This window comes from Miniopterus natalensis, chromosome 5 (genome assembly GCF_054644295.1).
Source record: "Miniopterus natalensis isolate mMinNat1 chromosome 5, mMinNat1.hap1, whole genome shotgun sequence".
Classification (NCBI taxonomy): domain Eukaryota; kingdom Metazoa; phylum Chordata; class Mammalia; order Chiroptera; family Miniopteridae; genus Miniopterus; species Miniopterus natalensis.
Window position 1 is genome coordinate 44294431 of NC_142085.1, and position 12401 is coordinate 44306831.

The window sequence follows — 12401 nt, forward strand, 5'->3', positions numbered from 1 at the left end:
AATCAGCACCCTTGTTTTTGGTCAATTGCCAGAAATAAAGACATCAAAGGAAATAGTAAACTGGGCAACAAATCAAAGCTGCATGGGTTTTTCATTCTAGTTCTCTCTCTCTCTCTCTGCAGCATTTTTAAATGAAACTGCCCCTCACACAGCACCCCTACGTAGACTCGTTGTTCGTTCTTGTTACCTGTGCATTTGTACAGGTGTGGAATTGTTTTTGTAGGACAGATTCCCGGGTGTGGAAATGCTCAGTCAAAGGAAGTGGACAGATTCTGCGAAATTGTCCTCCAGAAAGGTTGTGCCCACATACACTTCACTAACAGTGAAACTGAAACGAACCACAGAGCTGGAGCTAGAGTGAAGTACTGCGGGCTGGTTTGTGGGGAGCCAGACAGGCTGACGTTTTGCCAGACTTTTTCTAATCAAGAGGTTTGTTCCTGGAATGGTTATAAGCTGTTTTAGACAGTATAAGACAATTCACAGATATTCTTGGAAAAGAACATTTCCATAGACTTTTAACTATGCTGTATAGTTATATTAAAGAATCTTTTAAAATAATGCATAATTCTACTCTTAATAATAATTTTTATTTGTGCAAATTATCATCTACATAAGTATATAAGTATACCAGTTATAATTAGTGTGTGTATTTTCATATTTTACTTTTTTCACAGGACTGTCTCAAACTGTTTCCTGTTTCTGCATCTCTTTCATAACGGTCATTAAAGGCTGTATAATGTTGCAGCTTATTATTGTACCATAATTTGCTAATTTAGTCCTTAATATTGAATATTAAATATACAGCCAGATACTTAAACTGCATAGTCTTAACCAACAAGATTTATTGGTTTGTTCTGGTTATAAAAGTAAAACAGTCATTATTTTAAAGAATTTTGGAAAACAACAAAATAGGAAGATGCACAGACAACTCTTCCTATAACCTCTGTTAACGAACTCTGAGCAGTATGATATATTTTCTTCCTGTCTTTTCCTAATATTTTATTTGTTGTTTTACAGTTTGTACCTATACTGTTTGTGTAAAACAGTCATTTTCCATGTTTTTAAACTCATTTAAAATATCATTTTTCCTTTCTTAAAAAAATTAAAAGTTTTCTCTTACTCTAAAAGTAATTTGAAATTGTACAGAAAACTGGGAAATAATGCCAAACATTTATAATTTCATCACTCAAAGGCAAACACCGTGAACATTTTGGTTTATTACCTTCACTTAAAAAAATATTTGAGATAGTATACCATCAGTGGTTCTTAATTTGGGGGTGGATGGTAAAGGACCTTTTCAAAAATCTTTAAAAACCCAAATTAGGAACTCTTGCTGGACACATAAATATGCCTAGTGCCTTTTTCCTGCTAAACATTATAAAATAGGTTTTCTTTATCATTGAGAACTCTCATATATCTCTAAACTGTTAAGGGTTGAATTGCGTGTGTCTCCCCCAACTCCCATTACCTCAGCTTATGACCTTATTTAGAGATAAGGTCTCTGTAGAGGTAATCAAGGTAAAATGAGGTCATTAGGGTGGTCCCTAATCCATATGACAGGTATCTTTATAAGAAGAGGAAATTTGGAGACATGCTGTGAAGAGACATGGGGAAGATGGACATTTACAAGTCAAGGAGAGAGGCCTGGAAAGGATCCTTTCCTCATAGCTCTCAGAAGGAACCCACCCTGCTGACTCCTTTATTTCTATCTTCTAGCCTCCAGAACTCAAGACGATAAGTTTTTGTTGTTTAAGTCACCCAGCTTGTGGAACTTGGGTACAGCAGCCCTAGTGAAGGAATAGAGTGATGATATAATGTACATTATATAGACTTTGGGATGAATATTTACTTTGTGCCAGTCACTGGGCTGGATGTTGGGAATACTAAGTCAACGACGTCTAGTTCCCTGCCTTCAAGGTGCTCAGGTTGGCACACCTGGATAGAACCCCGGGGCCACGCTCTGGTGGGCAGTGCACAGAGCATGGGAGCCCAGAGCTGGGCCGGGGCGTGGGCAGACTTCTCAGAAGTACTACTTGTACTTAGTTTTGAAGAACCAATAGGAGCCTACTGGTCAATTTTTCTCTTGACTATTTATTTGGACATGAATTTCCTGTGTTTTTGGATTATTTCTTTAGAGTAGATTCCCGAGCCCTAGTTGGGTGGCTAACTTGTTTGGAGCGTCATCCCATACACCAAAAGGTTGCAGGTTTGATTCCTATTATATGCCTAGGTTTCGGGTTCGATCCCTGGTTGGGGCACATACAGGAGGCAACTGATTGATGTTTCTCTCTCACATTGACGTTTCTCTCTCTCTTCCCCTTCCTCTCTTTCTCTAAAAAATAAAAATAAAAAAAAAATCAATAAAACATATCCTTGAGTGAGGATTAACAAAAAAGAAGAAAAGATCCCCAGGATGCACACTGAGACAAGAGTGTGAACCTTGAAACATCATTTTTGAGGCAGTGTAATATTCTACGAGATGGAGGTATTCTGGTTTATCGACTCATCCTCTTTTATTGGATAGAAGTCTCCTTATTTTGCTTCCAGTGTTTTGCTATTATAAATAATGCTGCAGTGTACATCTTCTTGCATAAAGCTTTTTTCATAATTAGAATTCTTTCCTTAGTGATAAAGTTAGAATTAGAGTCTTAAAAAGGTCAAATTGTTTTTCTGAAATGCTGATTCACATAACCATTAATAATCAAGTGAAATTAGTTAGCAAATCAATTTGTTTTATTCTAGTCTTTCATATCCTTTGGGGTGTTGTGAAACAGTTCAACATTTCCCTCTTTGGACAACTGAACCTTTCCCAGGAAGTAAAGTGTGATTTATATCATTTGAGATGGAAGAACTCCTCCTCCTTTGGTTCCTGCCTCCATTTGAAAAAACCTGCTTAAAGGGCATTGTACCATCAGAGTCTTGCCCACACAATTTCTCTGCTGATTTCTAACTAGCAGGTGTGTGCAATGGCCTTTGTTTATACTCTTAGGTCACTGTCTATCTGAAATGTAACTGTCTCAAAAGATCAGCCTTCCAAGTGAGCTATTTCTTTTCTATCTCAAGCTTCTTTCAAAATGACTCCTGTACTCTCCACTCTGCTAAGATCTAAATCCTACTTCTACATTAGTGACATGCTGGGAATATGGGTGCCTGAAAAAGGCACGTCTGGAGAGAAAGGTTGCTAGCAAGCATTGCATTGTTTCCCTTGTGGGGAAGGGGAGACTTCCCCCTCTTTTCCTTCTTTTAGTCTAATAATCAAATTGACCCAAGGCAGATTAAAAGGAGAAAATAACCAAATTTAATTTTGTATGTCCATTTTCCCCCCTAGCATTTTAAAAATAAAATGATACTTAATCTTACCAGCAATAAATAAAATACAAAGTAAACAAAAATGAGATTTTTTTAAAAACAAGTTCTCGAAGATAAAACGAAAACACAAAAAGACTGATTATGTCCATGCTGGTGGACAGGTAGGAAAATGGGCACTAGCATTGGATGTTGGTGGGAGTACAGGTTGGTAAAATCTATTTGCAGGGTAGTTTAACAGTAATTACCATTTTATATGTGTCTATCTTGTGTGTTTCCCCTGCTGACTTTAGAAAAATAAGAATGTCGATAGCTGATTTATAATAATGTCATTAGGTGTTGTTGTGGTGGTGGTGGTGGTGGTGTCTTCTATGCTATGAGGAAGCTTGATGAAGCCACATTCGAGTAGACTTTGTACCCAGAACAGTGCCAGGGGGCAGTGTGGGTCAAAGCAAATGTCATGATTCTTTCACAGCATTGGCAGAAAGATAAACTTTTTAGGGGACTAAAGATTTTTACCACTGCCCTTTGTAAGGTGGAAACTATTGGGGATCACTCAGGCCCCTGCAGACACATTAGACACATTGGGAAGGCACCCCCTGAGGAACTCCCTCCTTTCCTCTGCTTCTAAGTCCTAGACCAGCAGTGAGATTCTGCTCTATGAAATATTCATAAAATTCAATTGACCATAAAACACTCTGTAAATGTAAGTGCTGTAAGTGATCCAAGTTATATCAACAGCTTTTTGAAAAATAGAAAAAGGAAAAGGAATTTAGGGGAATGGGATCCAGGGAGCCAGCCTTGCCATTTTCAAACCACAATAAATGGGTCATGGGCCTGCATTTTATAATTTCAGAAATGACTCATGCTTGGGCTGTTTTTGAACATTGTGAGAGTGGCCTCATCTCCATATCAATCAGTCTTTCTGCATTACACAGATTATGAGACTTTTAAAATCCGTGTTTTTTATTTTATAGTCATTTTGTTTCCAACTCTAAAAGCCCTGAGAATCTGTACTTAAAATGGTCTTCTCCCATCAGATGCTAAGGATATCACTGAAGCCCAGCTGCCATTCAGGCAGGAATGGAAAGGTTCCCCCTCCAGGGCCCTGCAGGAACGCACCCTTGCCCATTGACTCACTGGGGCCAGAGCCAGAGCTTTTCATTGTTAGAAAACTCTCCTGAGCTTATGTAGATGCTCTTTCCATCCAGCCATCAAACCTTTGTTCTGCTGTCTGGAGCCCCCAGAATGTATCTACTCCTTGTACCCTTGTGTATTGAAGATGACCACCCCTCACCCCGCCCTGCTCAAGTCATTTCTTTTTCATAGGACAGGATTCCTAGAAGTTTTTGCTCTCGTGGTTACCCACCATTGTCTGTAGAATAGTATGCAGACCATCAATTCCTCACTTACTCCACCCCTAACCCCCTTGTTCATATTACTGCCTTTCTGTTTATGGATCCTAAAATTAGGTCTGTTCAAGTGTTAGTTTATAGACGAAAACCTCCAGAGTTGACCTTAAGTGAAAGATGGAACATCTATTCTTCTGAAGTCTTTTTCGTTTCAGCACATTTTTCCAACCCAGATCACATTTGGAATTCTGATTCTGCCCGTCTTATCTAAAGCATTCATCTCTCCCTGCGTGGTGTCTTGGTGTCGTCGGATAGTTTGAAAAGCCTGCCTGCCGATTGCTGACGTATTTACCCAGGCTCAGGGCTTGAAGAGGGTGACAAATCCCTTAGAAGGAGTTTGCCAAGTGCCTGCTGGCAGCCGTTGGATTCAAGGCTGAGTCTGGGGAGAAGGGAGAAGAACCCAACGCAGGGCCTGGCTGCTCCGAGAGCGCCTGTGCCTGCCCCCGGGGTCAGAGGAGCTTTGGTTGACCATTGACATGTAAATAGTCCAGGGGCCAAGGCTGATCCCCCGCAGACCCTCTCGCCTTCCCACCAACCACACAAAGCCCCAGCTCCGGGTGCAGGCTTTGCCTTTGTGAGGCTCTCCGTGTCTGCGCTGCATAGGTAAGTCCCCTTATCAGCTTTGTTGTAAGACTGTTCTGTTTTGGACTATGACTGTGGACTGGAAAGTTCTCCCAGGCACATGTAGTGGGAGTGGTCTCTTTGGAATACAGTGTGCCTTGGATGTAGACATAGGCCCTGTAAAGGTTTCTGAAACGAAAAAGAATACTACTAAGTGATTATTAATTTGATTTGATGTGAGGAACAGAATCATATTTGTCCACATGTATGTGCATATACAAGATTTGATGCTAGGTTCAAAGTACTTTTTGGATTTTACCTGAAATTTCTGTAGGATAATTTTATTTTTGGCATTGTGTTTTCTAGAGTCCTGTTCTGTCTATCTGTTCGTCTCCCTCCCTCTCCTTTTCTCTATCTCTAACCTTCCTTTCCTTCCCTTCTCTCTCCTGTTCCTTGTAGTGATGGTAAATTGTGAAACTCATAAAAGAAACATCACTCTGTGCTTTCATAAGTTAGCGAACTGAAGGGAAAACTACTCATTATTAGAAGAATCGTGAATAAACTATTGCCGAGGAGTGGTTATGCTGAAGTCTCCTCTGAACTAGTGCTAGCGTCCTCAGTTTAACACATGACTTGTAAAATGTGTGGTGCTCTTATCACATCATGAAGGTATATGTCATGCTTTGGACTGATTTTGTTACAAACCCTTTGAGAACTAGCAAGGAATTATTTAAAATCTAAGTTTAGATTTCACATTCAGAGTAAGTACTAGATTAAATTAGAGGAAAATATTGATTTTAAAGAATCTTGAAGTAAAAGGTTTTATTTGGTAAAATAAATATGCCATATAGGACCCACTTCCCTGACTGCTTGTAGAGATGGTGCTTTTAGGAAAACATTTTCTTAATAAAATGCAAATGGTTCCATATCTCTCTCTTTCTTTTCCCTCTCTTCCTCCCCCGCCAACCCCCTCATAGAAACTCTTTGCAGTATGAATTCAGTACATAGTGCATCCCGAAGCTTTGAATATGGATTGGTGGTGGTTAAGTCAGACACTTTTTTGCTCTTTTAAAGTAATTATAGTAATAGAATTGTTTTCATACCACAATACCCATAATGAGATTGAAAAAAAAGTTTATACAACCAGTCTTAGATCCAGACGCCATAAATCCTATCATTAAGTGTGAAGTCTTTTCTTAACTTTTAAGTGTCTCATGCTCTAATGAGCATAATTAGAGGAATTTGGTGCAGTGGAAAAAACACAAAACTAAGTGTTATGAGGCATAGGATCCTTCTCTAACTACCTAGGTGGCCTTGGGTGATGACTACTTCTCTGAATCTCAGTGATCAGTGGTTTTTCACCAGGAGTGGCAATGTCCCTCCACGGGCTCTTGGAAATGTTGAGGGGGAACATTTTAAATTGTCACTGTGCATGGGGACACTAATGGTTGAGAACCCCAGGTACTTGAAATCTTGAAATGCCACCCATCCCAGTGAAGAATTGGCCCATTCCAAGTGCCAATGGCATCCTCGCTGAGAAACACTGGACCAGATGATCACTAAGGTTCTTCCCTCTCTATTTCTCTCAAGTTTATAAGTGGGCATTGAAAGCATCTAAAATGATGTTGAGCCATTACACTTAGTGTCTGTATCTCACATTTAACATTAAACTCGGTGTTGTTGGGAGTGAAGTCAGACCCCAGTCATGACGGGTGAGGACATGCATGGCACCTTGGATTCAGAGCCTCATTGCTGAGGGCATTCCTGGCTTTGAGTACAGAAACACGCTGCTGCTGTTCAAGAGCAGATGCAGAGCCAGGTCCGGGTTGTACTTGGCTTTGGATTTCCCTTCATGTCTTCATTTCCTCAAAGGGAAGAAGTAGGTTTATTGTGGTCACAGGCCTGCTCTCCAGGGTCTGAACTTTTCCACTGAAGAAAAAGGCGACTGTCTCAGCAGCTGTTTCATTGCACTGCTCTGTGGCTGGGACCTGTCTCACCTGAAAGGAAGGGGTCATTGTGCAGGTAGGTTATGCCCCACAGATCCACCCACCTGTTGTCACAGGCCAGACCAGAGGCCTTGATGAGGTAGAAAGGGAGTTGGGCTAGAATAAAGATTCTGGGGAGTCTGAATTCTTAAATAGTTTGGTGTGATTAAATTACTTTTTATTTGACAGTGAAGTGTTATTAGATCAAAGTCCCATAAGAAAGCTTCTCTCAGGATCATCTTTTGCTAGAAAGCAATAGAGAGGTGAGTTACTAAATCTTACCAGAAACTCTCTGTGATGTACATATGTGCAACTCTTAATAACTATAGTGTAAGATCACCTGGGATATATTTTTAATTGATGTGTTGTCTTTAATTACAAAAATTATTTATTTAAGAAATTTCAAGTAATTAAGAAAAAGTAACAATAATTACCACATTTTGATATCTATCCTGCCAGTCTTAAAAATTTTACAAAAATGAGGTTACAGTGTATGATGTTTTATAACCTGCTTTGTTCGTTTCACGCGATCTCATGAACATGTTTTTGTAACATAGATATTACATAGTTTTACATCACTATTGGTGATCCATTGAGAGGATAGGGCCAAAGAGCACAAACTCTAGTGTCAGACTCTGGGTGTATACCTCAGCCCTGCCTCTTATTAGCTGGGCAGATTATTTAATTTTTTGTGTCTTGGTCTACTCATCTGTAAAATGGGGAGAATAATAATAATAATGCCCACTACATTGGCATGCTTGGAGAGTAAATGAGAGACTAGATGTCGAGTGCTTAAAAGAGATCCTTACATAAAATAACACTCAGTACCTGTGAGATCTTCAGCGTCATTATATGACTATGCCACCTCTGCTAACCAATCCCCTGGTATTAGACATCTGTGCAACTAAGTCCTTTCTGACATCCAGAGTTAATACTTTCAGATCAGTTCCTAAAAGTGGAATTTCTATGTCAAAGAGCACACAACAATTTGAGGCTTTGGATACATATTGAATTTCCTTCCAGGAAGCTCGTCTCAGTATTCTACCAACTTTTCAGCTGAATTAAAAAATTCAGCTTGACCTCCTTCTAACGTCCCATGTGCTCTGAAACCTCTCCTTTCAAATAATTGGGAATATACACTCATTTAATATTGCTCTAGAGCAAACATAATTAAGGAAATCAATTAGCCACAAGGCAAATTCAACAAAGCATTTCATAGTCAAATAAAAAACAAGGTGGGTCACCTGCCACTTGGTATTTTCTGTGCTCCAGTTTCTCTCCATTTATTGAAAATTGTTTATGTGTGAGAAGATATGAATGCAACCCATAAGTGCTCTCTTTCCCCCAGCCCCATATAACTTCTAGACATACTGGAAAGAAAAAAATTACCTTCAATAACATGGCAGGAAGAAATTAGCTATGTAATTTGTAAAACATTAAGTCAGTCCCTTTATTCCATGATACATAAAAATTACTTATTTCATTGCATTTTTACGTTTAGCATGAAGAAGTTGTTGCAAGTTGATATTTACAAAGATGGGATCCAGAGTGTACCCTGTGCTACCTGATGTGCTAGTGAGTGCTATGGTCCAGCTGCCTTGTTCAGCATGTCTGTGCTACCAGTTGTTGATGACTTAGTCCCCTCCCATCTCTAGATGACTGAGACCCCTCTGTACACCCTGCCGTGGCCAAGCCTGGCCTTCATGTGTATGTGGCGCAGCGATGTTAGATGAAGCCTGCTTCTGTTTTGTTCTCAGCAGTCCACCCACTTCCATTTGACTATAAACATGAACGCCAACATGAACATTTAAACCACACAACCTAACACAGTTATGAGCGAGACATCCAGGTGATTCCAAATACGTTCAGTTTAGATTCTCATTGAGAACACAAAATGTAAAAGTTCTCATTGAGAATTCTGACATCTTTGAAAATACATCTTAGGACCCAGAACTATACTTGGGAAAGACTGACATGGTTTACAGACACTGTCCAAGGTACTTTTTGATAATTATTGGCATTTTAAAAAGAAATGTAGGCTATCTTTTTAGTATTTCTTTGGATTGAACACTGTTTCATTTTTCCTCAAGAATAGTGGCTTTCAAACTTTGGATTGTGACCCATTATAAGAAAAGCATTTTATATTGTAACCCAGTGTGTATATATATATAAATATAAATACACACACAAGTGAAACTAATGTTTCCCAAAATACATGTAGTGCACTTTTACATTTTCTAGTCTAGTCTATTTCATTCTTTAAAACATTGCTTGTGACCCACTAACTTGTTTCACAAATGGGCATGACCTGCAGTTTGGAATTGTGTTCCAGTGGTGGTTTGTTGTTGGGTGTGAGCTGACCGGTGACCCTTATCTCACAGGAGAATGTTGCTTTCCTCCTGGTGCCAGGTTCAGGGCAGGCTGACTATGCCCAGGCATCACCTCTGGAGTGGCCTCAGTTCCCTGGGCTGGGCACGAAGAGGAGGCAGAGTCCCTCGTGTTGGCTGCCCGGGCACTTCAGTGGGTTTGCTTTGAGAACTCTCATCCTTCCCTGGACTGGCTGCTGCAGCTGACAGCTCTGCCCAAGAGGGGAGGTTTAAACAAAGGCGATAATTCACTTTGAGGGCCCCTGAATCACGTCTTTGTCTTTGCTCTTGACAGAACAGAAGGAAGTTGTTCATTATTAAGGATGCCAGCTGTCCATGGATTGATATATCTGTAGCCAGGGCTGGCTCACTTTCAAGTAGGTAGAGCGCTGGCTCCCCAGTCGGTGTATTTTGAAGGGATCCAGAAAAGATTTTCTTTAAAATGTCTACTCATTCCCTTGTGTGTAAAATTTTATTATTAGAAGGTCATTCTTTTAAATCTTTTAAGTTTTTTGGTCTCCTAGAATTCTAGATCAATATGAAAATATCCTTAGGAAAGAGAGTGTATTAGATAATATTTAATGGGGATTTGGATAGCCACTGAGGACAGGGGTGGGGGTGCAGGAGGGGCATAGGGAGCCTCAAGGTCTGTGAACAGGAATGGAGGAAGTTTCAGTGTCTGACGGTAATTTGAAAGTTATTTGAAATTACAGAGCTCTTTAAATATTTTAATGAGAATTTTATGAGACCTGGTGGCTTGAGGTGAACTATTGAGTAGGGCTTAGAGATGAGGGAACTGACACCCACCAAAGGTGACTAGAACTCTTAGGGTCACTTGGTCTACTCGGGGATTACGAGCCCTGTATTGTTCAATGTATTCTGTGCAGACAACATGACTGAAGCATACTACCCAAGGTTCACAGTTTATTTTGCTTAATGCCTTCTAAGCACCTTGCATTTATTTAGACATTTTCCTGCAGTCTTAGCTTTCTTTTTCTTTCTTTTTTTGTTTTTGTTTTTAAACCAAGCTCTGGCCAGTTTTAATAAAGAAAAATTTTGCATAATTTACTTTTCACAGTCTGTTCTGGCATGCTTCTAATAATATCAGAATCACCTGGGTCAATGATAGCCAGCTTGCACACTTTAGTATTTTCTAAATGCTGTGCCCAGTTCAGTCTTATTGCCACTGTAATAATGGGCACCGGTCTTGGCCAACATGGTGTAGTGCTCTATTTCAGATTTCGTCAAGGTTGGACCGGTGTTGGTGAGGATGACCAGTTTCTCTTTGCCTTGTCTGCTCATCTTCAGAGTCTGCTTGTACCCCAGCACATACTTTCTGCTTTCCGTAACTAGTTGGAGCCTAGAACTGATTGACTCCAGAGACTTTTTCCATCTTCTTTGCAGCCACCATCTTCCTGCCTTAGGTATGGTGGGACAGCCCCCAACCAAGAGCAGCCACCAACGTGGTGGGGGAGCGAGAAAGGAATCTTAGCTTTTTGATTCATCAGCTCACTACATTGGATGGCATGCCGGTTTGTTTTGTCAGTTGTTGGTGATCATGGAATTTAGAGCTAAAAAAGACCTTAGTGATCACCTGGGTCTGTGTTTTTCTGTGGTTATCAGTCCATTAGTGGGTCTTTGAGTCAGCATCACGGTGTTACTGATAGAGACTGTCAGTTGAATGGGTGAGAACACTGTAAATGTTTATCTTCCGTATCAAGTATTGTGCAGTACACAGATGTGGGATTCCTCCCAGTGAGTAGCAATATGCACAATACGTTTCATGTGATACAGATACATTGTTTCTTTTCTTTGCCAAATATCAGTTGTCAATTAAGCACTTATTGTCTATGGGTCTTGGGGGGGCTACAAAGGTGAGTGAAACATGGACCCTGCCCTCAGAGATGCTGTAATGGGGGATTCAGGCACAAAAGGTCACTGTGACAGTGTGGTGGCTGCAGCGATGAGGAGCCACCATTCTTACTCCTTACTCTGGTGAGCATTGGCTCCAGGAGACCCCACTTTGGAAAGCACTGGGCTGACTGGATTCTGTACCAGCTGCTGAGCGGTTATAGGGTGTGTCTGAGAAGACAGAAGGCCATCCTCTGAAGTCCAGGAAACAAGACCAGGGAAGGCTTCTGGTGTTATCTGAGCTTGGCCTGTGTAGTGCATTGAATAGTAGCCCCAAAAAAGAAACGTCCCTGCCCTCATCCCTGGAGCCTATGAATTTGCCCCTATTTGGAAGAAAGTCTTTGCAGATGTGGTTTAAGTGAAAGATTTTGAGATGAGAAGATCCTGGGTTATTTGGGCGAGCCCTAAATCTAATGGCAAGTGTCTTTTAAGAGTGAGGCAGGGGCGGCCAGCGTGCCTCAGTGGTTGAGCATCAACCTATGAACCAGGAGGTCACAGTTCAGTTCCTTGTCAGTCAGGGCACATGCCTGAGTTTTGGGCTTGATCCCCAGTGGGGGGTGTGCAGGAGGCAGCCAACTAATGATTCTCTCTCATCATTAATGTTTCTATCTCTCCCTCTCCCTTCCTCTCTCTGAAATCAATTAAAAAAAAAAATGAGGCAGGGGGGATTTGACACAGAGCAAAGGAGGCAAGGTGACCAGGGAGGCAGAGACTGGGTGATGTGGCCACATGTCGAGGACCGCCGCAGCCACCAGATGCTGGAAGAGGGAAGGAGAGGATTCCCCATAGGAGCTTCAAGCCACAGCTCGGCCCTGCCAACACCTTGGTTTTAGACTTCTGACCTCCAGAACTGAGAGGGA

General features: G+C 40.9%; 1 protein-coding gene and 1 pseudogene across 1 annotated transcript in view; one reads left to right on the top strand and one right to left on the bottom strand.

The window, feature by feature from the left end:
* ANKRD6 (ankyrin repeat domain 6) overlaps positions 1-12401 on the top strand; it is a 150063-nt gene that overhangs the window by 29994 nt on the left and 107668 nt on the right. The window lies entirely within an intron of this gene.
* On the bottom strand, positions 9703-11041 carry LOC107533427 (large ribosomal subunit protein eL30 pseudogene; annotated as a pseudogene).